The sequence below is a fragment of the Triturus cristatus genome, chromosome 1_2 (assembly GCF_964204655.1).
Source record: "Triturus cristatus chromosome 1_2, aTriCri1.1, whole genome shotgun sequence".
NCBI classification, from domain to species: Eukaryota; Metazoa; Chordata; class Amphibia; order Caudata; family Salamandridae; genus Triturus; species Triturus cristatus.
This window is the reverse complement of record NC_140580.1, coordinates 413,557,218-413,583,883: the sequence shown is the minus strand read 5'-3', so window position 1 is coordinate 413,583,883 and position 26,666 is coordinate 413,557,218.

The following is a 26,666-nucleotide window of genomic DNA, read 5'->3' as shown; positions in this document are numbered from 1 at the left end:
TAGATTTTTACTCGAGCAGCAGCTTTCTCAACGCGAACTGGTAGTTTCTCATCACGAGCGGTCGCGAGCATACGCGACCCCTCGCAATGAGAAACCTGACCTCCTCGCGTTGGGAATCTCGCCGGGAGGTTTATTTTCCATGCTCGCGATCGCCAACTTGATGTTGCTGATCGCGAACAAGGAAAAAGTCTCGCCGGGATGTCATTTTGCTTGCTCGCGGTGGCCAACTTGACGTTGAGGACTGCGAGCAAGCAAATAATGACTGCAGCACTACGCAACACTACGCTACGCGTGTTCGCACTGTGCTACGTGCAATTCGCGTAGTGCGAAGTAGCGCGAACTTCGCAAACTACGCGAGCGTAGCGTAGTGCTTTGCCCATGCTTAGTTTTAGGTCCAATACCCTCCTTCCAGGCAGGTTACTTTCGTCAATGTTCTCTAAGGATCTCTAAACCCAGTTCAAACCAGTCCTGTCCTCACCTGGTGCAGCATGACCACAGGGGGCAGAGACAGCATTGTGAAAAGGAGACACAGCCTATTCAGGTGCAAGCAAAACTCCTCCCACCACTCTAAATGCAGACCATGTCTTTTAAGGCCAGCAATGAATTACCCACGCAATTTAGGGTAAACCTCAACCATGTGACTGTCTACAGTAAATGCACATCCACAGGTCCTGTCACTCCAACACCAGAAGCTGAATACACAAACAGCAGAGGCACACAGGATGGTAAAGTAAGAACATGCTCAATTTCTAAAAGTAGAACAAACATATTGAAGGATGCACTCCTTCCCTTGATGAGACACCATGCTGTTTAAGTCTTCCTTTGAGGTGCGTGCGATCAGTACTATGGATCACCTCCACTACAGGAAATACTATTGTATTAAAAAAGAGAAACATTTCTCATGCTCAAACTGTCGCACTGCAAACTTCGGGAACTGGTCCCACCAAAGTATCCAATTCATCCAGATATTCCATGGTACACACTTATTCCAATACTTTCACCATCCATTTTTTGTAATTGTCTTTTGTACTCTTCATCACAGCGGAGACAGTGTAGTTCAATCTGTAATCTTTATTAGACATTTCTGATACCAACTGTATGCCATCCTGGGATTCGTACGCCTGTACGTACAGATTGATCTCAAATTAAAAAATGGGTAGATAAATCCTATCCTTTAATGGGGAAGCAAGTTGCATTGTGGGAGTTTGAGTCCTTAAGGCGGAGTTCCGGTAAATATCGGGTATAGCCAGTGCGGAAAGCAGTCATGTGGTGGACTTACAAAATGGTTTTTAAACATGTGAATAAGTGATTTAGTGGTCACAACTCATTTCATTTACCTACTCTCAGGATTGCCATCACTAAATCACCTAATATATCTGGTCATTTGCCTGTGTTGAATCTGACATCACCACAAACGACTTTGCAGGGAGAGTCAGGAAGATAAAGACTTTCATTGAGAATGTAAAATTTTGTGTAAGATTGGGTTATTAGTTGTTCAGATTTTAAGGCCTGCATAAAGAATAGGTTCACAATTATCTCCTTTTCGGGAACCAACCACCCTCTTGTAATATCTGACTTTCAAAGAGTTGCCCAGCAGTGCATTCCAAGGCCTAGTCAGGGAACTAGTAATGGTGTGGGCTAGTAACTGCCATTTGCTGGCATGCAATGACAACACTCAATAAATAATTGTCCAGTCAGTGCTTTGTCTTTGAAAATTCCATGAATGCAGTGACCCAGGAGTCCCATGGTTTGTCTTTAAAATCACTTCTAAAGGGAGCAGCTGCACGTGACACAATCCTCACTACAGTGGCAAATTAAGTTGGAAGTACCATGCCTCTCCTTGTGGAACCACAGGAGAGAGAAATGCAGAAAATATGCCCTTGCAGGCCCTAATGGGTGGCCTCGGATGTGCTCTTGTGACCCTCACCTATTTCCCTTAATCTTTAGTCCAGGGTTTGGGACCTGTGAGTCCCATTAAAGCACTCTCCCTGGACAATTGAAATATTTAATCCTGCAATGACCCCTGTGCACTGACCCACCACAGAATAATTTTAAGAAGTAGCATGTAAGGGGTCTAAGGTCAAATCCTTTCAAGATGAATATCTCCTGCCTGGTTGTGTCAATATCAAAGATCTTGGGCTTGTTTTACTCCGAGAGCATCTATTTCGGAGTGCTGGTTTCACCTACTCTCTGCACCAGCTTCCTTCTTTGCCTGGCTCCTGGTGCTCCTCTCCTCCTATTGAGCGGAGAAGTCCAGGTACTCCCCTACCTGGACCTCAGGATATCCAAGGGGACCAGTGTCAATGGCCCTGGAGAGACCCATCTATGCCTGGGGTCAGCTGCAGACAGATTCCTCAGTCCAGCGGGGCATCACATGGCTTTTCTTTCCCGCTGTCTATGTTGTTGCCGCTGTCGCCATCCAGGTCCAGGGTCTTGCTCCCCTTTTAGGTTTTGGGATGCCACACTTACACCCAATGCTAACCTGGTGGGGGGCATTTGTCTAATCCTAAAACTAGTTCTGGTGGTTTTCTCCCTTTTGCCTGAGTTTGTCTTCAGCCTGGCTAGCGAAGGAAAGGCAGGAAGAGGCCTGTTGTCAAGTTACAGTGTGTGTGCCTAGGGTAGATCCTTATAAATTGTAAGCAGTGAAGGGCACTCCTCCTCACCAGCCATTCATCAGGAAGACAAACTCCTCTCTACATCCAGGCACCTTTGACTATTGTCTGGCCCCAATACACATTTTCAGTGGAAGACCCATCACCAGCATTGGCAGCTGACTACACACAGAACGGTCCCAGAAACTTGAGACACGAAAATTAACATTTAGAATCTAACCTTACCATTAAAGATGATTTTAAATGACAATTAAAAGAGTGGAACAATAATTTTCATAGCTGCTACCTCTCCAAATTTAGCATTTAATAAATGTAACAATGTAGCCCAATAATTCCCTATGGCAGAATCCAACTCTGCCACAGTAAAAATATTTTGGGGGAAATTTCACTGTAATTAAATTAATTTTTACGTTATCCTCCTTTCAAATATCAGGCACCCTGCTTTTACGGGTGATAAGGCTTACATATAGGTGACTTCCTAATATTCAAAAGGGAGATTTAAGCCGGTCAAAAAGGAGGTATTTTGAGAGGTCGAATTTGGAGTTTAAAACTGCCAGATTACCTGTGTGCATCTATCAGGCTGTGCAAGTCTCAATTCTCTCATGTAGAATCTGCACATGGGTGCATCTGCATGTGTTCACATGTAGCATGCTCAGTGCCCCTTACCCTAGCTGTGTCGCAGCAGCTATGTCTTAAAAGTTGGGGACTTGGGGGAATCATATGCAGTCCAATTCCCCTTAAAATGATTGGCCGTGAGATTTGGGTAGTGAGGCTCACTCACAGTATGTATCCAAAAACCATGTAATTAATCAAAACAAAAAATATCCTGGTTTACTAAATGAATGGAATCCATTTGTGACACTTTTTTTTAGAGATTTTAAATTGCTAATTCTGATAACAGCTTCCTCCAGTTGATCAGATTATGCTTGAGAACAGTGGTTCAAAGCCTCGTCAAACATTGCTTGGAAAGCAATGACCACAACTGCAAGGAAGAGCCAGGGGTTCCCTGGAGGTGCTGCTGAGAACCCCGGAGACTGGAGGGTTTGAAATAAACTACTTGGTGGCCATGCTTCAATGGCTATCTGGGTGGTTAGAGGGCTGGGGATTGGAGATTGCAGGCACCACAGATCTAATAGACAACCCAGGGTTGCTGATCGCGAAGCTCCTACAACCAAAAATAGCTCTTCCTAAACCAGGAGTGCTGCTACAGGTGGCATAGAGGTGCTGACGCAGGAACCTCCGGTGTACCTCTGGGGCCCACCCTTTATGCCCAGGACCTCGTCTTGGTAGGACTCCCGCATGGAGGTGGGTATGACAACGTTGGGAGACTACTTCCAACAAGGGGAGCTGATCACGCTGGTGGACTTTCTACAATGTTATCACCTCTCTCTGGGATGCTTCCTGCTTTATTACACACTAGCGAGGATGTTTAAAGATTTGTGGCCTGGGTATAGGTGAGAACCAGAGACCCATCCCCTGCTCCAGGCGATGGTGACTCTGGGGTCTGCGTGCTACCTGGTGAAGTGGCTCTATGACGCACTTTTAGTGATGACTATAAAACCACTGATCCGTGCACGGGAGCGATGGAGTGCTTTGTTTGATAGGGAAATATCTTACAATGAATGGCATAAGGCTTTAAGGAGCTTGAAGCAGGTCTTCAGAAATACAATTTTAAACTTATTCAATTTAATTTCCTGCATATGATCTATTTAACCCCACATAGACTACAACTGATATCCAGATACATCCCACAATAGTGCCCGAGATGCAAGACTGCAGATGTGAGGTTTGCTCATATGGTATGGAGCTGTCCATCACTGTCAGTGATTAAGGACATACTGGCCCGCACACTCACATGCACAGTGGAGGTATGTCTCCTGAGCTTGTTTCCCCAACCCAGAGATAGAAAGGTGGGTCCCAGATTTGCAGATCTGGCATTAAAATTAGTGATCCAACGGATTGCGCTAAAGTGGAAGGCTTAGGCAGGTCCCTTTGTGGCCTGGAAAAAAGATGTAGGAGTTTGGGCCACAGCAGAAGAGAAGGCACTGATGGGGGAGGGCACCAGAGGGCTACACCATCACCCAATTGCAAGACTGCGGGCAGAGATTTTGCGGGCATGGGATAATAAACAGCGAGTGGCAGCAGAACCAGAAGGTCTGAGCTCCCCCATTGGGGTGGCTACATGGGCCAAACTCCTGAGTTTTACCCTGAGAAATACAAGAAATTACACATGGAAAGGACCGGTAGCTGGAGGAGACATAAAACTCTCCACCTCTCCTGAGATTAGTATATTCTCTAGATCACTACGTAACGTATACCTCCCTCTCCGGAATAGTCCAGAACCTAAACATGAGCCTCCCTTATGATTTAGCTGGGTACCATAGTTGTTTACATGCTTATGACAGTGCTTGTTGCATGGTTTTTTGTTTGATTCAAGCCATTACCACCATGTCTGTATTCTGACAAGTACAGTTACTCCCTGTGAACCTTAATCTGGGCAGAGCTCTGAGTTCTGTTATACTTGAAGCATGAGGAGACCTGATGAAGAGCTATTCAGAACAGAAATATTAAATATAACATGTATTTGAACCTGCAGGTAGAATGTACTCATGCATGTTAAAACCCCAGGGGCTCTCATATATATGTACATGAAAATATATCAAAATGGCACTATATATATATATATATATATATTCACTGAAAAAACCATAGGTTTCAGGCACGTAATAGTTAGAAATTAGCATTTAAAAAACCTTTGATATTCACTGAAAAAAACCATAGGTTTCAGGGATGTTATAGTTAGTTGGACATTTCACTCATAGAAAACCATAGAAATTCCCGTTATAGTTAGTTGAGCTAACTATAACTCATATTTACATTTTATAGAAACACACAATCACTGGATGATGTCATCAGTGATGTCATCCGTGATGTCATTTGAGATGTTAAGAGTGATATCACTGACCATGTCATGAATGATGTAATATGTGACGTCATCAGCAGTGCATTGCGGGGGCGCGAGTTAGCTCAACTAACTATAACAGAGGAATTTCTATGGTTTTCTATGAGTGAAATGTCCAACTATCTATAACATCCCTGAAACCTATGGTTTTTTCAGTGAATTTCAAAGGTTTTTTAAATGCTAATTTCTAACTATAACGTGCCTGAAACCTATGGTTTTTTCAGTGAATTTCCAAGGTTTTTTAAATGCTAATTTCTAACTATAATGTGCCTGAAACCTATGTTTTTTTCTGTGAATTTCTAAGGTTTTTTAAATGCTAATTTCTAACTATAACATGCCTGAATCCTATGGTTTTTCAGTGAGTTTCAAAGGTTTTTTAAATGCTAATTTCTAATTATAATGTTAATTAAACCTATCATTTTTTCTGTGTTTTTTAATTATCAACCCAATCTCAACTTGGTGAAGACTGCAAATCTCACCACTCTTCCATTGATACCTTACGCCAACAAAATCGCCACAAACGAGAGCCACATCTAACGCTAATGAAATGCAAAGTAGGCGTTCCCGTGCAAAAAAAACACGAAAACACCACTTCCCCATATTTTCAACGACCAGCCAAATCTGGAATGTGATCCAAAAAGCAGGCGATAAGCCGAGTTAGCAGTAACAAATTAACATCAACCTTTAACTGGTGTAAGGAGGTCGACTATCTACTCCGTGAATTGGACCCAACTCAAAGCCACATCTAAAGACCAACACGTGATAGAGCTACTGATCATGCAGGTCCGACACGCAACAAGACCACAACACCCAGCGCCACCACCACCTGAACCTCCCCCCGCACCACCCCCCCTACTACCACCAAGGCAGCGCAACAGGACAAAGGACCTTCCCAAAACACCATGCCCCTCAGCCACACAATAGCTGAATGTTGGGAGATGTGGCAACCAACTATATATGAAGGAGTCAAGTCACCCTTCAACAATAAAGCACACAATGTCAAGTGTAACGCTGATGTGCTGCACAGACCTCACTATGCAAAGCACAAACCTCTCCATGTGGAGATATATAGTTGATACTTGTAGTGTGGTGCACAGTGGACCTAACCATGTTACCTCAGGCAGTGGGGAAGATCTCAGTCATGTAGCTGTGTTGTCCCCCCCTGGAAGCGGAAGCGGAGTGGGCTGCTCCAACGTACGCCACTCCAGCATAGCAGTATGAATAAATGGGCCAGGCCCTAGGGGTGGTACACTTGAGGGAAGGCCAATGAGTCTGTCACAGCGGCAGCCCTCACCATGGCACGTGGCTGCCGCCATAACCGCGGGCCTCCTCGACACAGGCCCCCTGTGAACCCAGCAGCACAGCACCGCAGACTTATGTCTGTACCGACTACTGCCTTCGATCTACACTGCGGACAGCAGCGCTCACAATTCAGATGTAGTGACGATTGCAGATGTCGCAGTCCAGTTTGCAAGACACTTTGCTTCCAGTGCGGCCTGCCCAGACCACGCATCATTGCACGGTGTGCACACGCTGTGTGCTTCAGGTGCTACTAACTCACTGCACCATAAATCATCGTCATGTAGCTGTGCGCCCATCCTGACCGCTGCCTCCACCCTACACTTGGGTTACACGGTTCACAATTCAAGATTAGTACCAACGCACATTGTGCAAAACACTATAATGGGTTAAGAAGACCACATGCTCCCAATCTGTGCAGCTCAAGTCAACGTCACCTGCTGGTGGGCCTTTGCTGACCGCTGCCTCCGGCTTACACTGTGGAAGACCGACGACACGTGGTGCCAACTAACCCTGTTTAACACAAGCCGATCCCACATGTGTTACTGTGTCCTGAGTCCTGAATGGCAGTGACCACAGCACCAGACTCCCTTTGATCAGTGAGGGGTATTTCCATATAGAAGGCCAGTGACACGGGGTGCCACTGAACCTATACTGCGCATGCCAGTGGGGCCACCAACTTATGCACATGGCTGTGGACCCTAGCTCACCGCTACCTCAGCCCTACACTGTGGGTGACCGGCGACAAATGGAACCACTAACCGTCTTCAACACAAGCCGATCCCACATGTGTAACTGTGTCCTGAGTCCTCAATAGCAGCGACCACAGCACCAGACTCCCTTCGATCACCGAGGGGTATTTCCACATGGAAGACCGGCGACACGTGGTGCCACTGAACCTGAACTACACAAGGTTTGTTTGGGTCACCAACGTATGCACGTGGCTGTGGACCATAGCTCACCGCTACCTCTGCCCTACACTGCGGGCGACTGGTGACAAATGGTACCACTGACTGTCTTCAACACAAGCTGATCCCACATGTGGAACTGTGTCCTAAGTCCTGAATGGTAGTGACCCTAACTCCATGAGACAACCACAGCACCAGACTCCCTTCGATCAGTGAGGCATATTTCCATATGCAACGGCGGCGACACGTGGTGCCAATAACTCTGTTCAACACAAGCTGAACAATCCCACAGGTGGAACTGTGTCCTGAGTCCTGAATGGCAGTGACCCCAAGTCCATGGCAGCGACCACAGCAGCATACTCCCTCTGATTAGTTAGGCATATTTCCATATGCAACGGTGGCGACACGTGGTACCAATAACTCTGTTCAACACAAGCCCAACAATCCCACATGTGGAACTGTGTCCTGAGTCCTGAATGGCAGTGACCCCAAGTCCATGGCAGCCATCACAGCAGCAAATTCTCTTTGATCAGTTAGACATATTTCCATATGCACTGACCCAAAAATTTACGGCTGCGACCACACCACCACACTCCCTTCAATTAGTGAGGAGTATTTTCATATTGAAGGCTGGCAACAAGTGGTGCCACTGAACCTGCACTACACAGGCCGGTGAGACCACCAACGTATAGACGTGGCTGTGGACCCTTGCTCACCGCTACCTCTGGCCTACACTGCGATCAGCAGGCCTCACAATTCAGGTACAGTCGTAATTCCACATGACACAGTCCAGTAGCCAAGACACATTGTTCCCAGTGCGGCCCGTCCACGCCAAGCATCATCACAGGCTCAAACAGTCTCAATACTTCTGTTACTACTAACCCTCTTTAACACAAGCTGATCCCACATGTGTAACTGTGTCCTGAGTCCTGAATGGCAGTGACTCCAAGTCCGTGGCACCGACCACAGCACCACACTCCCTTCGATCAGTGACGCATATTTCGATATGCAAGGCCGGCGACACATAGTCCCACTAACCCTCTATAACACAAGCCGATCCAACATGTGTAACTGTGTCCTGAGTCCTGAATGGCAGTGACCCCAACTTCGTGGCAGCGACCACAGCACCAGACTCCCTTCAGTCTTATTTGTTGTTCTTTTCTTTAAATAATTTTTTTTATATGTAAATCTATACATGACTAAGATTCTCTTTGTCCAACCGCAAAGGAACACTTCCAGGCCCAAGAAGGTTGTTGGGGGTATGATGGTAATGTGGGAAAAGGGTGCATTACCTGCTGATGTGGGGAGAGGCAGCATCAAAGGGGTATCTATCACAGAAAGAACTCCGATATGTTTTCACAAATGCCTCGGACAAATGCTTATGCAGTGTGAGTTATAAACAGTTCGCACCCAGGCTCGCAGAGGGCCAGCTGCGGCCCGTCCACTCGACTCACAGATGCAGTACTATGAGCCGTCCGCGTTATTGTAGCTATCCCTGCCCTGTTCCGTCGTACACCACGCCACGCCACTGCAATTATGTCAATTTGAAACACCAGCGTTAAATATTGAAAGATCCCGCCCCAGTGGGCGTGGCCACCCTATGGCCCCATGGAACTTGTGGTGCTCGTATTCTTTCAGTGAGCTGACATGGACGTAAGTAAAGCAATCGGCATGTCAGCTCACTGAAAGAATACGAGCACCACAAGTTCCATGGGGCCATAGGGTGGCCACGCCCACTGGGGCGGGATCTTTCAATATTTAACGCTGGTGTTTGAAATTGACATGCTGCTGCTTCTCAAGTCCGTTTGCCTTTGAGGAAGTGCGCCATGCACGAAACGCGTCAGGCAAGATGAACTTGTTGCCACCATGCATGTTTCCCCGCTGTTGCTTCGAATAAAGAATTTGGCTGATACCTACCTGTTCTGTGGGCTCCTTCCTTCACAGGCACCTCTTTGAATGGATGTATAGCGGCCTGCCTGAGCCGCGGAAGGGAGCCCCGGGGCTGTTGAGCAGCCCACCATTGGAGACGCCCAACAACGCCTTCGTTGTGGAGAACAGTGCTGTTTGTTCGAAGGTCATTGTCAACAACGAGTAAAGAGTGCCTGGCTGAGCAAACCCACTGTGGTTTTAATTTTGGACGTAAGTGAAGCAATCGGCATGTCAGCTCACTGAAAGAATATGAGCACCACAAGTTCCATGGGGCCATAGGGTGGCCACGCCCACTGGGGCGGGATCTTTCAATATTTAACGGTGGTGTTTGAAATTGACATGCTGCTGCTTCTCAAGTCCGTTTGCCTTTGAGGAAGTGCGCCATGCACGAAACGCGTCAGGCAAGATGAACTTGTTGCCGCCATGCATGTTTCCCCGCTGTTGCTTCGAATAAAGAATTTGGCTGATACCTACCTGTTCTGTGCGCTCCTTCCTTCACAGGCACCTCTTTGAATGGATGTATAGCGGCCTGCCTGAGCCGCGGAAGGGAGCCCCAGGGCTGTTGAGCAGCCCACCATTGGAGACGCCCAACAACGCCTTCGTTGTGGAGAACAGTGCTGTTTGTTCGAAGGTCATTGTCAACAACGAGTAAAGAGTGCCTGGCTGAGCAAACCCACTGTGGTTTTAATTTTGGACGTAAGTGAAGCAATCGGCATGTCAGCTCACTGAAAGAATACGAGCACCACAAGTTCCATGGGGCCATAGGGTGGCCACGCCCACTGGGGCGGGATCTTTCAATATTTAACGCTGGTGTTTGAAATTGACATGCTGCTGCTTCTCAAGTCCGTTTGCCTTTGAGGAAGTGCGCCATGCACGAAACGCGTCAGGCAAGATGAACTTGTTGCCGCCATGCATGTTTCCCGGCTGTTGCTTCGAATAAAGAATTTGGCTGATACCTACCTGTTCTGTGGGCTCCTTCCTTCACAGGCACCTCTTTGAATGGATATATATATATATAAACATACATATATATAAATGCATATGCATATATGTGCATATGTGTGCGTGTAGAGAGAGGTAGAGAGGTAGAGAGATAGAGGTGTAGAGGTAGAGACGTAGAGGTAGAGAGGTAGAGGTAGAGAGGTAGAGAGTAGTAGAGAGAGAGGTAGAGAGAGGTAGAGAGGTAGAGGATGAGTAATAGAGAGTAGAGAGTATAGAGAGAGTAGTAGAGAGTAGTAAAGAGAGTAGCAGAGAGTGAGTAGGAGAGAGTAGTAGAGTGAGTAGTAGAGAGTGAGTAGTAGAGAGTAGTAGAGAGTGAGACGTAAAGAGTAGTAGAGAGTAGTAAAGAGTGAGTAGTAGAGAGTAGTTGAGAGTGAGTAGTAGAGAGTAGTAGAGAGTGAGTATTAGAGAGTGAGTAGTAGAGAGTAGTAGAGAGTGAGTAGTGGAGACTGAGTAGCAGAGAGAGAGTAGTAGAGAATGAGTAGTAGAGTGAGTAGTAGAGAGTAGTAGAGAGAGAGAGTAGTAGAGAGTGAGTAGTAGAGAGTAGTAGAGAGTGAGTAGTAGAGAGTGAGTAGTAGAGAGTAGTACAGAGTGAGTAGTAGAGAGTGATTAGTAGAGAGTAGTGGAGTAGTAGAGAGTGAGTAGTAGAGAGTAGTAGAGAGTGAGTAGTAGAGTGAGTATTAGGGAGTAGTAGAGAGTGAGTAGTAGAGTGAGTAGTAGAGTGAGTAGTAGAGAGCAAGTAGTAGAGAGTGTGTAGTAGAGTGAGAGTAGTAGAGAATGAGTAGTAGATAGTGAGTAGTAGAGAGAGTAGTAGAGAGTAGTAGAGTAGTAGAGAGTGAGTAGCAGAGAGTGAGTAGCAGAGAGAGTAGTAGAGAGTAGTAGAGAGTGAGTAGTAGAGTGAGTAGTAGAGAGTAGTAGAGAGCGAGTAGTAGAGAGTGAGTAGTGGAGAGTGAGTAGTAGAGAGAGAGTAGTAGAGAGTAGTAGAGTGAGTAGTAGAGAGTGAGTAGTAGAGAGAGAGTAGTAGAGAGTAGTAGAGAGTGAGTAGTAGAGTAGTAGAGAGTGAGTGGTAGAGAGTAGTAGAGAGTAGTAGAGTGAGTAGTAGAGAGTAGTAGAGAGTGAGTCGTAGAGAGAGTAGTAGAGAGTGAGTAGTAGAGAGTGAGTAGTAGAGAGTGAGTAGTAGAGAGTAGTAGAGTGAGTAGTAGAGAGGGAGTAGTAGAGAGAGAGTAGTAGAGAGTAGTAGAGAGTGAGTAGTAGAGTAGTAGAGAGTGAGTGGTAGAGAGTAGTAGAGAGCAGTAGAGTGAATAGTAGAGAGTAGTAAAGAGTGAGTAGTAGAGAGTGAGTAGTAGAGAGTAGTAGTAGAGAGTAGTAGAGAGTGAGTAGTAGAGAGTGAGTAGTAGAAAGTAGTAGTGAGTTAGTAGTAGAGAGTGAGTAGTTTAATTTAAAAGGAACACAATGAGGAGGTTCATTTTGCCATAGAAATTATGATTAGTGCGGAAAAAAGAAAAATTAGGGCACATTTTGACTTCTCTATTCCTCTTCCATTTCATTAAAAAATTCTGACATGCAGACTGAAACATGCACTTTGAATACCAGCAGCAGACGTCCCTGGTGAGCAGTAGCTTTACTACAGTGATCTAATGAGCAACTAGAGTGCTACCATTCAGAATTGATGGAAAATGTGTGACACATCTGAATGCCTTCTTGATGGAATCAAAGTAAACAAGCATTGAAAATGCAATAGGTCTCGCCCTCGTTTAAGTTAAAGCAATTCTGTTTGTAATTAGGTGGCTTTTTAGCTTTGCTTGTATTAGAGTTTTTCAAATTTTCAAGTACATACCATGCATATATGTATATGTATATGTTTGCATGCATTTATATTTATATAGATATGCAGATTATATTTATATGTTTATATATGTATATATATATATATATTCACTGAAAAAAACATAGGTTTCACACACGTTATAGTTAGGAATTAGCATTTAAAAAACCTTGCAAATTCACTGAAAAAACCATAGGTTTCACACATGTTATAGTTAGCTGGACATTTCACTCGTAAAAAACCAATGAAATTCCCCCGTTATAGTTAGTGCAGGCAACTATAACTCACGCGACCGCAATCCTCTGCTGATGACGTCAGATATTACATCACTGTATTTAGACACCTATTTACCCATGTCTTCTTCCATTAATCTTTAGCTATACATATATTACAAATATTTATTTTTCATAAAGACACATATGTCATCAGTGATGTAATATCTGACATCATCAGCAGAGGATTGCGGTCGCGTGAGTTATAGTTGCCTGCACTAACTATAACGGGGGAATTTCATTGGTTTTTTACGAGTGAAATGTCCAGCTAACTATAACATGTGTGAAACCTATGGTTTTTTCAGTGAATTTGCAAGGTTTTTTAAATGCTAATTCCTAACTATAACGTGTGTGAAACCTATGGTTTTTTCAGTGAATTTGTACGGTTTTTTAAATGCAAATTTTTTTTTGAGATTTTTGGTAAACCTATGTATAAAATAATATATGTACTATATCCTGCATTATGGAATGGTTAATTATTTTTTTTATGCATTTTTTTTCGTGCGCGTACGGTAAGCTGACGCTACGCGCTCCGTACTTCATAAGTACGGTGCGCTTACGTGATACGATGCGCGTACGGTAAGCTGACGCTACGCGCTCCGTACGTCATAAGTACAGCGCGCTTACGTGATACGTACGTGACGTACGCGTACACGCGGAAGCAACGTCGCGGTTACGCAGGGGCGTGTAATGCGCATGCGCGAGTGTGTCTTACGTACGCACTCCGTAAGCGCTCTGTAAGCGTCACGTTCGCGCATGCGTACTTGTTTCCGAGCGCGTACCGTAAGCTTACGGAGCGCGCACGGTAGGTCATGTGATCCACAAAGAACACTTTTCATTGGTTGAAACTACATTCAGTTCCAGAAACTTCCCACACCACACCCATTCCCCTCATTACTGCTTGAGATCCCCTAGGAGAAGGAGCTGAATTGACATTGAGATACAATGGCAGAACAGCAGACCTCTTCTGAGAGTGAGGCTAGCAGCACCACCATCATCCAGAGAAGGAGGAAACAAAAGAATTCTTTTGTATGGGAGTATTTTACTTTTCCAGAGGGGGAGAAAAAGGTCAATGCTCCATTGGTCACTTGCACACTTTGTGACCGTGTTTTATCTAGAGGAAATCCAAGGAAGAAGTATTTCTTTAGAAATCACTCTATGATGAGACACCTTAGGGATAAACATCCCAGGACCTTTGCTCGACATACTGGAGAAAACTCTTCAGTAAGTCACCAGAGCCCAACCTCAGAAGCTCAGCCGAGTACATCATCGGCAGCTCAGCTGAGCCCTTCCTCTGAGGTGGGAGCATCACCTTCTTCTGCTCCTCTGGACGTTAACCCTCGATTTGGGAGGGTTGCAATGAGGTGTACAACGTGTTGTGGTCTTATTGTTTTTGGGGAGACCAGTGTTTCCCTTATTAACAATAAGATAGACCAGCACGTTTGTAGACGCTCATAATATTCCCATTCTTTCTTTCCTCCATCCCTGTATTAACCCAACGGCTCTTTTAAGAGCCAACCTTACCTCACAATTTTTTTTATTTTTTTTTAAGCTTTCCTTTTTGTAAACATTTTTTTGCCGTGCGCGCACGGTACGCGTAATAGTTACGCGAAGTTCGCGGAATTCCTCCTCGCGGAATTTCTCCGTTTACGCCGTGCGCGTACGCTGCGCGCATTCAGCGATTTTTTGAAAAAAAATTTAAATTAATTTATGTCCTTGGGGGTCCTTCTGGGACCCCCTGACAAAGGCTAGGGGGTCAGGAACTGTCCAGCCTGGCCCCTTTTCACGTTATCCACCTTTGTTTTTCACCCCCTCAGACTGCGAGAGACAAAATGGCGGCCGACACTTGCTGGTTTCGACCGATTCGAATGTTTACTGAGACCTAACAACCAATCACGGAGGGGGATAAAATTCTAGTCAAGCAGTTCTCTGAAGTCAGCTGATGCTTTTTCAAAAATGCTCTCTACAGCAGTGGCAAGTACAACATCCCCATTAGTATCTTCCATTGTTACTGGAAAAACGGCATCGGTATGTGTACTAGCAGAGTTAATTAATGTTATAACATGGTTTGCTGCATGGGCTGCATGGTTGGCAGATCTGGGGCCTTTTATGCTTTTGGATTTTTGGGTGGCGACACCCCGCTTCCGTTTGGCCGGTGGTACTCTCACCTTGGACTCGTCACGGGGTTTTGCGACCCGTCCTCTGGTAATTATGCTAGGCCCTTTAGGGGTTGCCGTGGGTGCTGCATCTGGGCTTTCCATGGGGGAATTCTGAGACAGAGATGGGGGCGTGGAAGAAGGCGCGATTGGAGGGTGCCACCCAAATTGGAGATACCGAGAGACAAACGGCCCTGTAATCTGCTGGGGTCTAGGGAGAGTTGTCTTTCAGTCATTTCTATTTCGTGGATTAACAATGATTCAGCTCTCACGATGAATGCATCTAGGGTCCCCACTACTCCTTTGCGCTTGCTCATAATGGAAATTGTATACAGGCAAGTCCAAGTTCAACACACATACAATCTGATTGCTGGGATAGGGATATGCGCAACAGTACCTGAGGGTTGGGTGTGATGTCCTTGTGCAGGTGACCAGGTGTCAGAGAGGGGGCCCAGCCCAGCCTCTTCAGGGCTCCGACAGGTGTGGGCGGGCCTGCCCTTGGCCCAGGCGCGGCCCGGGCCGGCCCACACACATCCCACACTGCAGGAGCCCCAGCCTCCTCTTATGCACCTCGTAGAGCTTGGCAGGTGTGTCGGCGCCTGAGTGGAATATGATTTAATTGTGCAAAGTTGCATAATAGCATATTTTTGGGAATTTTACAAATCAAAATTAACACAAAATTTTCAAATTTACGCCTGCTTAATACAAATGTAGCCAGGCCATTGTGATAATGAGAAATGAGTTATGATGACTTTTTTTTTCAGGAGCAATGAATATTGGTATTACGTTCTAGTATGATATCTGAAAACTTAAACTAAAGTTATACATTTGATCAGGGTGCTTAAGGTTATGCCCTGCGCTTTCATTTACCAGAACCTTTTGTTCTGGGAGTTCTAGTCCTCTTTCGCTTTTCTAGAACTGATGGAATATGAACCTACTTTGCAGTTACATGCGGAAGTAAACACTAAACACAATATCGTTAGTAACAAAAAATGAACTTGCAACCTTGGAGTTGTTGTACTCGGGACGCGTTCTGTAGAATTTAAGTGCACTCTAGTGTAAGTATGCAAATAGACAGAGACTCTCCCTACCATCATGTCGAACAGATTCTATCTGTTTGTGTTAATACTGCACCATTTCATGCTTTGTCTTTACTCTCCCGTTATGTATCAGCTCCATTTTCATCTATGCAGTTTTTAGAGTATTCTGGGTGAGTATTGATAATGGTGAGTGATGCAGTGGGTGTCAGGACCTTGAAGAGACGTGCTGATATTTCCACATGGAGACAGGAGGGGCTAAAATGGAGATAGGCGTCTAGATAACTTATTAAAGAAGGCACATGGAAAATCGTATTATTCTTTAATAAATATGGGCAAGGCTAGGACCAAGCAACCTGGGGAAACAGTCGGGAAACAGAGGCGTCAGCTACGCATTTTCCAACATCGCAAGTGTAATCACGTTTGCCTTAACCATGCATAAGAATAATAATAATAATAATAATAATCCATATTTGTAAAGCTCTACCTAATCAACCTTGTGGATCTCAAGGTGTTGAGGGCCGTCCAAGAAATTAATTGAGATATAGTCAAATGGTGCTGAGCTGAGCTACCGCTGGAGCCGGGCATCAAACCGTGAACCCTGTGCTCCGAAGTCAGCTACCCTGGCCGCTGCACCCACCACGTATATGCCTTAACCACGCATATGCGTGGTTAAGGCAGTGCGCGATCTAGCTGCTGGCTGCTGCTGGGTGGAAGCAGGAAGACCTCGGGGTACTTTTAGGGACAGCCGGAGGGTGGGAGGGGTAGTGTAAGTTAAGGGTTAGGGATAGAACAGGGTGGGAGGAGGTTGGGGTAGTGGATGTGGGGCGTAGGTTTTAGGCCTCAGGGCAGGGGTAGGGGAATGTGTAGCTAGGGTCGGTTTTAGGGCTTAGGGGAAGGGAGGGGTCGTTTTAAGGGCTCGGAAGGTCACGAAAGAGTTTTTTAAGCAGGGTTAGGGTTTTAGGCTTGGGACAGTGGAAGGGGTTAGGGTAGTTTTAGGGACAACATGGGGGTAGGAAAGGGTCAGGGCAGTGTATGTTAGGGGTAGGGATGTTGCGAGGTCAGGAAGTGGTCAGGGTAGTGTATGTTAAGGTGCAGGGTTTTAGGCCTCAGGGCAGGAGGAGGGGATTGGGTAGTATTCAGGTTTTGGGCCTCATCGTGGAGGGGCAGGTAGGAAGTTTGCAGCTTAGGGCAGGTAAGGGGGATCAGAGTAGTGGCGACCTTAGCCAAGCATATCCCTTTACTACAAAATTGTGTGGTAAAGGCATGGGTGGTGAAGGAATGTGTGGTTAAGACGCATTTGTGGTTCGTGCTGTGTGGTAGAAGCACATGTGGTTCAGCCATGTGTGCCTCTATTAAACAACCAGCAACCTGTAACTCGTATTGTAATTGTGAACACAGTTTTTTGTTAAAAATGAAAATATTCAATGAAGGTTATCCATTTTCTTTTAATATAAATTTTCAAATTCAACCACTGTTGGCATAAAAGACCTCATTGCTCATTTATCATGAACAGCTGGAACAGAATACTAAAACATTGTTTCTAAACATTACAGTGATTGTATGCAACAAACTATGTAAGACAATACAGATGTGCAAGAGCGAGAGAAGCAGAATTTGCCTTGATTAGTGTTTCCTAAACTTTGTATAACCACAACCCACTTCTTAATATGACAAACTTTTATGACCTACCTAGTTTAGAGGAACATGAGGGGAGGTGATTTTATTGTAATGTAAAATATTATGTATGGTAGCAAATTTCCACAGACACATTTTTATAACTAAAACTATGATGCACACAAATTATAATGTGTGTAAATCGTGTTACAGTGAATATTTAATAATTGTGCATCACCAAGTAAAGTGTATTGATTTGTTCTGATCATACTAAATTCATTATTTCCATCACACTTGTGAATTGCAAAAAAAAGTGCTTAATTTTGCTTTCGGAACTGCTGAATGTAAACAGTTCATTTACAGGTATTTACATTCTCCTGCTTTACTTTTACACGTCATTAATCCCTGCAAGATTGTCAGTGAATTCACTTGATTTTTTTTCTCTGACTGCAAAGTGAGAGGAGTTGGTAAACACCAGTCTCTGTGTTAACAAATAAACAGCAGAAGACACAGCCTCACATCTGTCCTGTCTTTGAAGCACAACAAATGTGACATGATAAATACAGAATTTAAAGGCATCTTTATGTATTGCCTGAACTTTGTTGTCTCCCTAAATATCCACCACAGTATGAGAAACCCTGTACTAGATACATATCCTTTCCAAGGATGCTGCTATACACTCAGTAGGAGATCTACAAAGCAGATTTCTAGCCTCTTCTTTTTAAATCAGAAAAAAACACTTGGCTAATGTAGTGTGAATACTTAACTCGAATATAATATATTCAGTGATGCAACCTTTTTGAACTAATTGTGCAATTTCAAACAGCATGAGATTTCATTAAAGGCAGAAAGCTGACAGAGGTTATGATTTGTTCGACTCATCTATAAATCCCTGAATGTTTGCAATGCAATTCAGATATGGCATTTTGATTGAACTCCATCCATCTATTCTCGTGGGTAAAGCAAAAAAAATAGAATCTCTACAATATTGGTGTCATGAATGCAAGACAGGGCCGGCTTTAGTGCTGGTGGTGCCCTGTGCGACAATGTTAGTTGGCGCCCCCCCCCCCCAATGACCACCTCCACCACGGTTTCTCTCACTAGCACCCTTTAACAGTGACGAAGTCTCCATGACCACACTCTCTTAGATGCATTGAATTAGTTATATAGCGCCACTCATACTAGTGTAGGGTGTCCGAGCACTTTGCATCACACACACATTGTACAGATAATCAATCATACGTGTGTAAATAAGTCTATAGGAAATGTTACATAAGCCAAAGGACTAAAAGTGTAGGAGTCACATGTCATCCATACTAGTAGGCAGTATAGTTTAAGAGTGCTTGGTGTGGAGAAGCACAAACTCAGAGTTGAAAAAGAAACAGCATAGTTGGGAGTTCTCTTTAATAATAAGAATCGATTTCCAGCCAAATTATGCCTTTTTGCAACATTAATCAATGTTCTAATAATGTATACTTTGCAGTGTGTATGCAGTTCCAGGATGAACGTTAATAGTTCACTATTCTATATTAGGACTTTAAGTTATAAATTGCAAGTAACTAAAGTATATCTCTTTTGAAAGCAGTAACCTACTGATCTGGTTACATCATACCCACTCTGTAATCTACTTGGTACACGTTCTTTGCAGTAGGCATATTAACCCTCTGCACTAACTTCACCTAAGTCAAAACCTCAACTATGCAAAATGCTTATCTCTCTCCAGGACGATAATTAATCACACGAGTTATCTTGACATTTATGTGAGGCCTGGTAATTGCCGGGGAAAGAAACGCTGCAGCAGGTGCTTCAAAAGCATAATAAACTTTAAAGCATGGCGCCCCCAGAAAGCCAAATCCTGGCGCTGTGGCACCGGTCGCACCGCCCTAAAGCCGGCCCTGATGCAAGACATAAGATGCTGAAGTATTTGGAAGAAATGACACTGTGAATTGAAAACTCGAATTTTCGATACAACCTGATCGATGCCTTATGTGCATAATTTCTTCTAAATAGTATGCCAACCATATTTCATCATCTGGTTACAGTTCTATCCTTTGGCCAACCTTCTTTGCTAGGTTTTCTTTCAAATTAACTCTTTTATGTCAAAACACAAGTAGCCTCCATGCCATTGAAATAAGTCAATGGAAGATCTCTCGACCAACAATATAGAAATGCAGGTAGAAAGAGGGTGGTCGGTGTCGCCCAGAGTTGTGTCATGTATCAGGCATTTGAGATCAGCCTCTGAGCAGGTAGTTTTCAATGTAGTAGAACTACCACTCCCTTCTTGCTCCCTCCTTTCGCTTCTAGGCGATTTAGAAATCCATCAACAGAGTTCATGTGGTGGAAAAATAATGAAATGCTTGTGATATAAGACACATCCCATACATTTCTCCCTTGCATATGTGACAGCTTGGGTGAAGACATCATTTATTCAACCAGAGTGACTGGATTTGTAGTTGTTAAGAAGAATATAATGGGAAATCGTAATATTCTGAGTGCTAAAACCACACCTTCTACACATTTTCAAGAAAATGATTTTTGCACATATTGTTTAATCTGTAAGCACATAAATGTGTGTATATCCCCTGTCGTACCTATAGTTTACTTCAGAATTTTGCAGAATGAAGACACTCCTATTCCTGAGAAATGCTATGTGGATGGAGCCCCATATCTGGTTCACAAACTACATGACAGAGAAGTTGCAAAAATGTAGGTGCCCTGCTGCACAATAAATGTGCTTTGCTAATATATTTTTTTAATTGTGTCATACTAAGAAAATATATTACATATTTAATTGTTCTGCACTGTAGTGAATTTTTATACACCTTCCTTTAATGAATATTATGAATTTGTGTGTTTTGACTTTTTGTTGTTGTTTAAATCTGTTTTTATTAATTTTGATTTGACATCTTCATGAAAGACAAATTACATTGCATCAGACTGACCATATACCGAACCATCCATCAATATCAGGAGGACATTTCAACTGAACATATATAAAACATAACATGCATATCAATTGTATTTTTAGCTCAGAAGTAAGTTGAACCACAACAGTAGTCCATTCCGTCAAGGGTAAAAGTCACCGTACAATAGTGATGCGGTTCCATTAGTATGTTGTACAGAGTCCTTTCAGATTATTCGACTTGGGCAATTGAACAGATGCTATAAGCAAGAACCAGCAGTTCTTAAAAACCGGTAAGAGCAGCATAAACCGACGTTTGTGTAATCATCCTGCACCTTATCCTCCCCTTCACCCCATTCCCATCGCCCCACCCCCTGACACCATCTAGACAGCCGACACCACTCACTACCTGTAGCGACGTCCACCCCAGGAGTCAGAATGTGTATGTGTATGTGTACGGCATACCAGATCTCTACTAGTGGGTTACTCGTCGCATGTTGCAGGCATGCCTCCCTCAATCTCGGGTTGTCCCTCAGGGCCACCTCTCTCTATTTGCTTTAAGGCCCGGAGTAGTCCTTCCCATTGCGATGCTATGGGTTCCTTCCGAAGCCCCAATGTTTTCTCCCGCAGGATGGCAATTCCCTCTGCTTTGGCCCATGCGAGGAGCGACTACCTCCATGCCTGTACATTCGGTGGGTCCTGCGCCTTCCACCTCTTAGTTAGAAGCCACTTAGCTACCACCATTCCCAGATCAAGAAACCAAGATGAAACTTTTGTGGCTGGGGTATGGCGGAATTGGTGTAACAAGTAAACAGGCCATTCAAAGGGTATGTCGCGGCCTGTACATGTGCGTAGTAGCCCACCAACCGCCCGCCAATATGTATGTAATTTGCAGCAGCCCCACAACATGTGTACTAATCCTGCCCCTATTTCGGTGCAGCGAGCACACACCGCATCTGTGCGGTGGAAGTACCTATTAATCATCTCAGGTGTAAGTTATGCTCTGTGGACGACAAACAGTTGTATTTGTCTGAACCTCATGTTTCTGGGTATATGTACTGGGCTCTTAATTATCTTATCCCATTCCCTATCCTCCAGTTGTCGCTCTAGGTCTGTTTCCCACTTACGATGGAGTGGATCCAGATTTATCGCTGTATGTTTACGGATTGACGCTGCAAACCAGCGAATCAAGTGTCTGCCACGCCCCATGACGTGAAGGTACTGTATGGTGAGGTGTTGACTCAGTTCCGCGTTCATGTCCCCCCATCTTGAGGTTAGCGCCGCGATCAGTGAATGGTGCCTCAGGAATTGCCGCAGTGGGAGTCCCACCTCCTCGACCAGGGATTCATATGGTATGAGTGTGCCATCCCGATACAGATCTCCCATAGTCGATATATCGGCTTCGTGCCATTCCGTAAGTTCAAGAGGCGTAAGCACTCCAGGTCCGCTTGGGGAACCCTCCAGTGGTATGGCCGGTGCAGAGGGGACTAGCGTTCTGTTGAGAAACAGGCTGCGACGGTAGCACTTATACGCCACTGCCAGGAGGAGCGGTGCTGGTGTTGCGGTTTCAGTAGCTGAGTTTTGTGAGATGATCCAGAGAGTGGGGGGGTAGTGTGGTCGCAGTGTCTTTGTGACCTCTGTCTGCGAGTCAGCGGGCTACCCACTGCAGTTGTGCAGCTAAATAGTAGTGTTCAAAACAAGGCGCAGCAAGGCCCCCCTGATCAGTGGGTAGATACAATTTTGCTAACGCTATCCAGTGTTGCGCGTTTACCCAGAGGAAGTCCCTAAGTAGTTTAGTGAGTGTGTTAAAGAAGGATACCGGGACATATAGTGGCAGGTTGGCAAAGTAGTACAGGAGACGGGGAAGGATCACCATCTTGGATAGTGCTACCCTGCCAGTGATCGTTAGCGGGAGCGTTTTCCAGAAGTGCATCTGTGACTTGATCCTGTCAAGGCCCTTCTCAGGTTACCATCAAAGAGGTCTGTCGGCTGACGATATATCTGGATTCCTAGGTAGTGGAAGATGTCAGCCTTCCACTGCACTCTTGTGCCATCTAGAATATAACCTGGGTCTTGAGTTTCCCCACCGAATGCATAAAGACAGAACTTGGTAGCGTTTACTCGGAGTCCTGAGAGGGCAGCAAAATCATGCAGTGTGTGTTTCAGTTGAGCTGGTGTATGATCTACATCTCTCACAAAGACGAGGAGGTCGTCTGCGTACAACGACACCTGATGTACTGCATCTCCTAGGGGTATTCCATCTCCCAGCATCCCCCCGCAACATCGCCACCAGGGGTTCTATTGCGAGCACAAACTGGAGGGGCGACAGCGGGCACCCCTGCCTGGTGCCCCTGCATATTGGTATGGCGTCAGAGATGTACGGTCCCAGTCGAACCCAGACTGTGGGATTTTTGTATAGTAGATCAACCATCTGGAGGAATCCCAGGCGCAGCTCGTAGCCCAACAGCACTGCCGCAAGATAGCTCCACTCCAGACAATCAAAGGCCTTTCAAGGTCCAGTACAAGGCATCCCGCTCTGGGCCACGCCTGCACACTATCCAACGCCACCCTAAAAAACCTGCACAGATTCAGTAATGTGCTACGCTTGGGCACAAATCCATTTTGGTCGGCGTGAACGAACTCGGAGACCACCCGCGCCAGTCGCTCCGCCAACACTTTAGCGAGTATCTTATAGTCCACGTTGAGGAGCGCCAGGGGTCTGTACAATCCCAGGCTTGCGGGGTCCCTATCTGGCTAGAGCAGGAATACCAGGTAGGCTTCGCGCATCGATGGGGGTAGCGTGTGCTCTTCTATGGCTGTAGTGTAGAGGGTGTGCAGACGCTGCACCAGAGACTACCGGTAGGCCTTGTAGTATTCGGCAGGTAGGCCGTCTGGTTCCGGTGTTTTCCCAGACACCATGGATCCAATCACCTCCCTGATTTCCTCTAGGGTGAGGGGTCCATTAAGTGCCTCCTGGTGTGTCTCTGAGACCTTGGGGAGCTGGGTCGGTTCAAGGAACCTCTCCAGATCGGGGCCAGGGCAGCGCCCCTTGGATTGATACAGTTGTGCGTAGTGTTCTGATATTACCCTGTGTATCTCACGTTGTGTGTATACCAGGGTCCCGTCCGATGTGTGTATGGCTCCGATTTGAGTATAATTACTCTCCTGTTTCAGCAGCCAGGCCAGCAGGCAGCCTGCTCTGTCCGCCGTGGCATGTGTACGGGCCATGTGGGCCATGTAATTGTGGCACTGCAGACGCTCCAAGAGTTCTGCATGCTGCGCCCTCAGGCTTTCAAGACAGTCCAAGGGTCTGCCTGCACCCTCACCCTCATGCTTGTATTGGAGTAGTTGCGCCTTTAGGTGAGTGAGCGATAGTGTTAGCTGTTTGCGTATGTTCCATGTGGCTTCGAGACATTGACCCCTAACAGCATATTTGTGGGCATCCCATTCCACCAGTGCATTGCCTGCCCTCCCTTCATTGACGTCGAATTACTCAAGAACCGCCATCCCCAGTGACAAACGGAATTCCGGGTCTTCCAGAGCAGATGGTTGGAGGGGCCAAGTGGGTATGGGGAGGGCGGTCAACCTCCCAACTAAGCTGTAGTCTCATAGGCTTATGATCGGAGTGTGTCCGCCCTAGGTACTCCGTCTTCTCAATGAGTGGGATTACGGACTGGGAGCCCACCACCCTATTGAGTTGCACATGTAGGTCATGTACTGCAGAGTAATAGGAATAAATACGTTTACTAGGGTGGAGCATACGCCACATGTCTCACAATGCCCAATGTGAGAGCCAGTCTGTGAGCGCCTGCGCATTTAACACAGCTGTCGTCTTCCGGAGGGGTGGATAGGATCTGTCTGTGTGTACATCGAGCACTGAGTTGAAGTCCCCACCCAGCAGCCAGGGGAGCCCAGCGTAAGGGGTCAGCACTGTGGATAATTGTGTTAGGAACAAGGGCTGGTCTATGCTTGTGGCGTATATTGAGCCTAGCAATATTGATTGGCCGTTAAGTGTCCCCCGCACTAAGGTATATCTGCCTTCAGGGTCTCTCACCATGTCTGTACAAATGAACGAGGTGCCCACTCTCACCCAGATTAATGTGCCCCTCACATGTGCTGAATATACCATGCATACACCTGTCCCCTCCAGCGCCTACACAGTCTGTCTAGTTCTGGCTGTTTCATGTGCATTTCTTGCAGCAGGGCAATTCCAACCGAGTGCCTCTGGAGGTATGCAAATATGGAGTAGCATCGCGTGGGTGTGTGCATGCCGCAGATGTTCCATGTGATTATGTTAGCTCATGCCATTTCTGGTGGGTGTAATCAACTGGGGTGCCAGGGTCAGGGCGCGCCGCAGAGCATGGGGGTCGGGGTCAGGTGTATGTGCGTCGGGTTGTTGCTACAAAAACAATAGATTAACTAAGAACATCATAACTTCTGGGGCGAACATTTCGAAATGTCCGTCCAAACCTCTGTAACAATTGAGTAGTACAAACTAGGTCAGTGTGTTGCCTGTTGGGTGCGCACACTGGCTATGTTGTGCCACGGTCCCCCCCTTATTCCTATATGTGTAGTATGTCATCTAATTAATCACCTGTATTAGCTTGCGAGACCAGCCGTGTAGAGATCTAAGTGCTGCCTCAGGCGTGTATGTTGTCTCTGTGAACATGCTTAGTGTGGCTAGCGGCGGGTACAGTAACACCGTACCATCCCCATGTGAGGTGTGTTGGGTGATTAACCCATTGGACCCATTGGATGCATTAACACAGGTTTTAGCAATCAATGTTCTACTTGCATGAGCCGCCAGTGTTAGAGTCCGTCACTCCGGTGCTTTGTCATATAATGTCATCAGCAGTTTGTGGAGTTATCTCTGGCAAGCCAAGGTCCTCGGATATTTTGGTTGATGGTGCCACTGGTCGCCAACGCATCTGGTGTGTAGGGGTCCTATCGTATTTCAGGGTGTGGAGATCCGAGGCTTGTAACTGCTTCCAGAGTGCCTTTTCTTTCCCGTCTCATTTTCTCCAGAATTGGTGCTGCGGTTCCTGTTTTTGCATTTCGCATTGTCCCTCGCCGTTCGCATCGCCTAGTTCTCCTGCCTGTTAGGTTGTCGCCATCTGGGTCTAAGGGCCTCGCGCCTGTCCACAGTCCGGACTCTTCCAGCCAGTCCCATGCTTCCGCAGGGGAGTCCAAGAAGCGGGTCCCTTCTTTCGTAACCACTCGCAGCGGGAACAACAACGAGTATGGCAGTTCTAGGGCTCTTCACCGCTGTATAGTTACTTCTACGGCACTGCACAAGGGCAGTGTAGTCAGGGAAGAGCATAACTTGACTGCCGCTCACCATGAGGCCTTCCATCTTGAGCATTTCACGGAGTACCGTGTCTCTGTCCCTGTACTTGAGCAATTTAAATATGAACGGTCTTGGCCTTGCTCCCGGTTGGGGTTTCTGTGCCGGCACACGGTGGGCTCTTTCTACTGCAAACTGCATTGACAGTTTTCCCTGGGGTAGGAGATCGCGTAGCCAGTGCTCTATGTATTGCTCCGGATTCCTTCCTTCCTCCCCCTCCGGCAGGCCCACCACGCAAATTTTGTTGCGGCGGGAGCGTCCCTCCACGTCTTCTGCTCTATCTTCCAGGGCATGGACGTGGTCTATCAGGTCTTGTAGTGCTGCTGCATGGTTTTGCATGACAGGTTGGAGTTCCATTAGTGTTTTACCCTGAGACGTCACTTTCTCTGCCAATTTGCGGTGATCTGCATGGAGTAGCGTGAAGTCCGAGGTAACTTTATCTATCCGGGTTTCCAGGGAGGTCCTGGTGTGTTCTAGCGTGGCACCAATTCTTGCCACTGCTGCGAGTACTGAGTATATTTTGGCCAACAGGGCCGTGGTCATCGGTTCTGTCTCCCCTCCAGCACCCATGTGTAGGGGTCCAAGCCACCCGTTCGCAGAGGCCCCTGTTACATCTTGGCCCGCATACCGCCCATCTCTAGCTGCTGCGCTGTGGGCATTCATGGCCAGTTACTTAAGAAGGCAAAGCATTGGTAGAGATGGCACTGTAAAGGGTTCCGTACCCACGTTAGTCACTCAGGAAATGCGATCAGAGGAGGCTGCCAGTGACAGCCTCACCCCATATCGCTGTCTATGCGCAGGGTC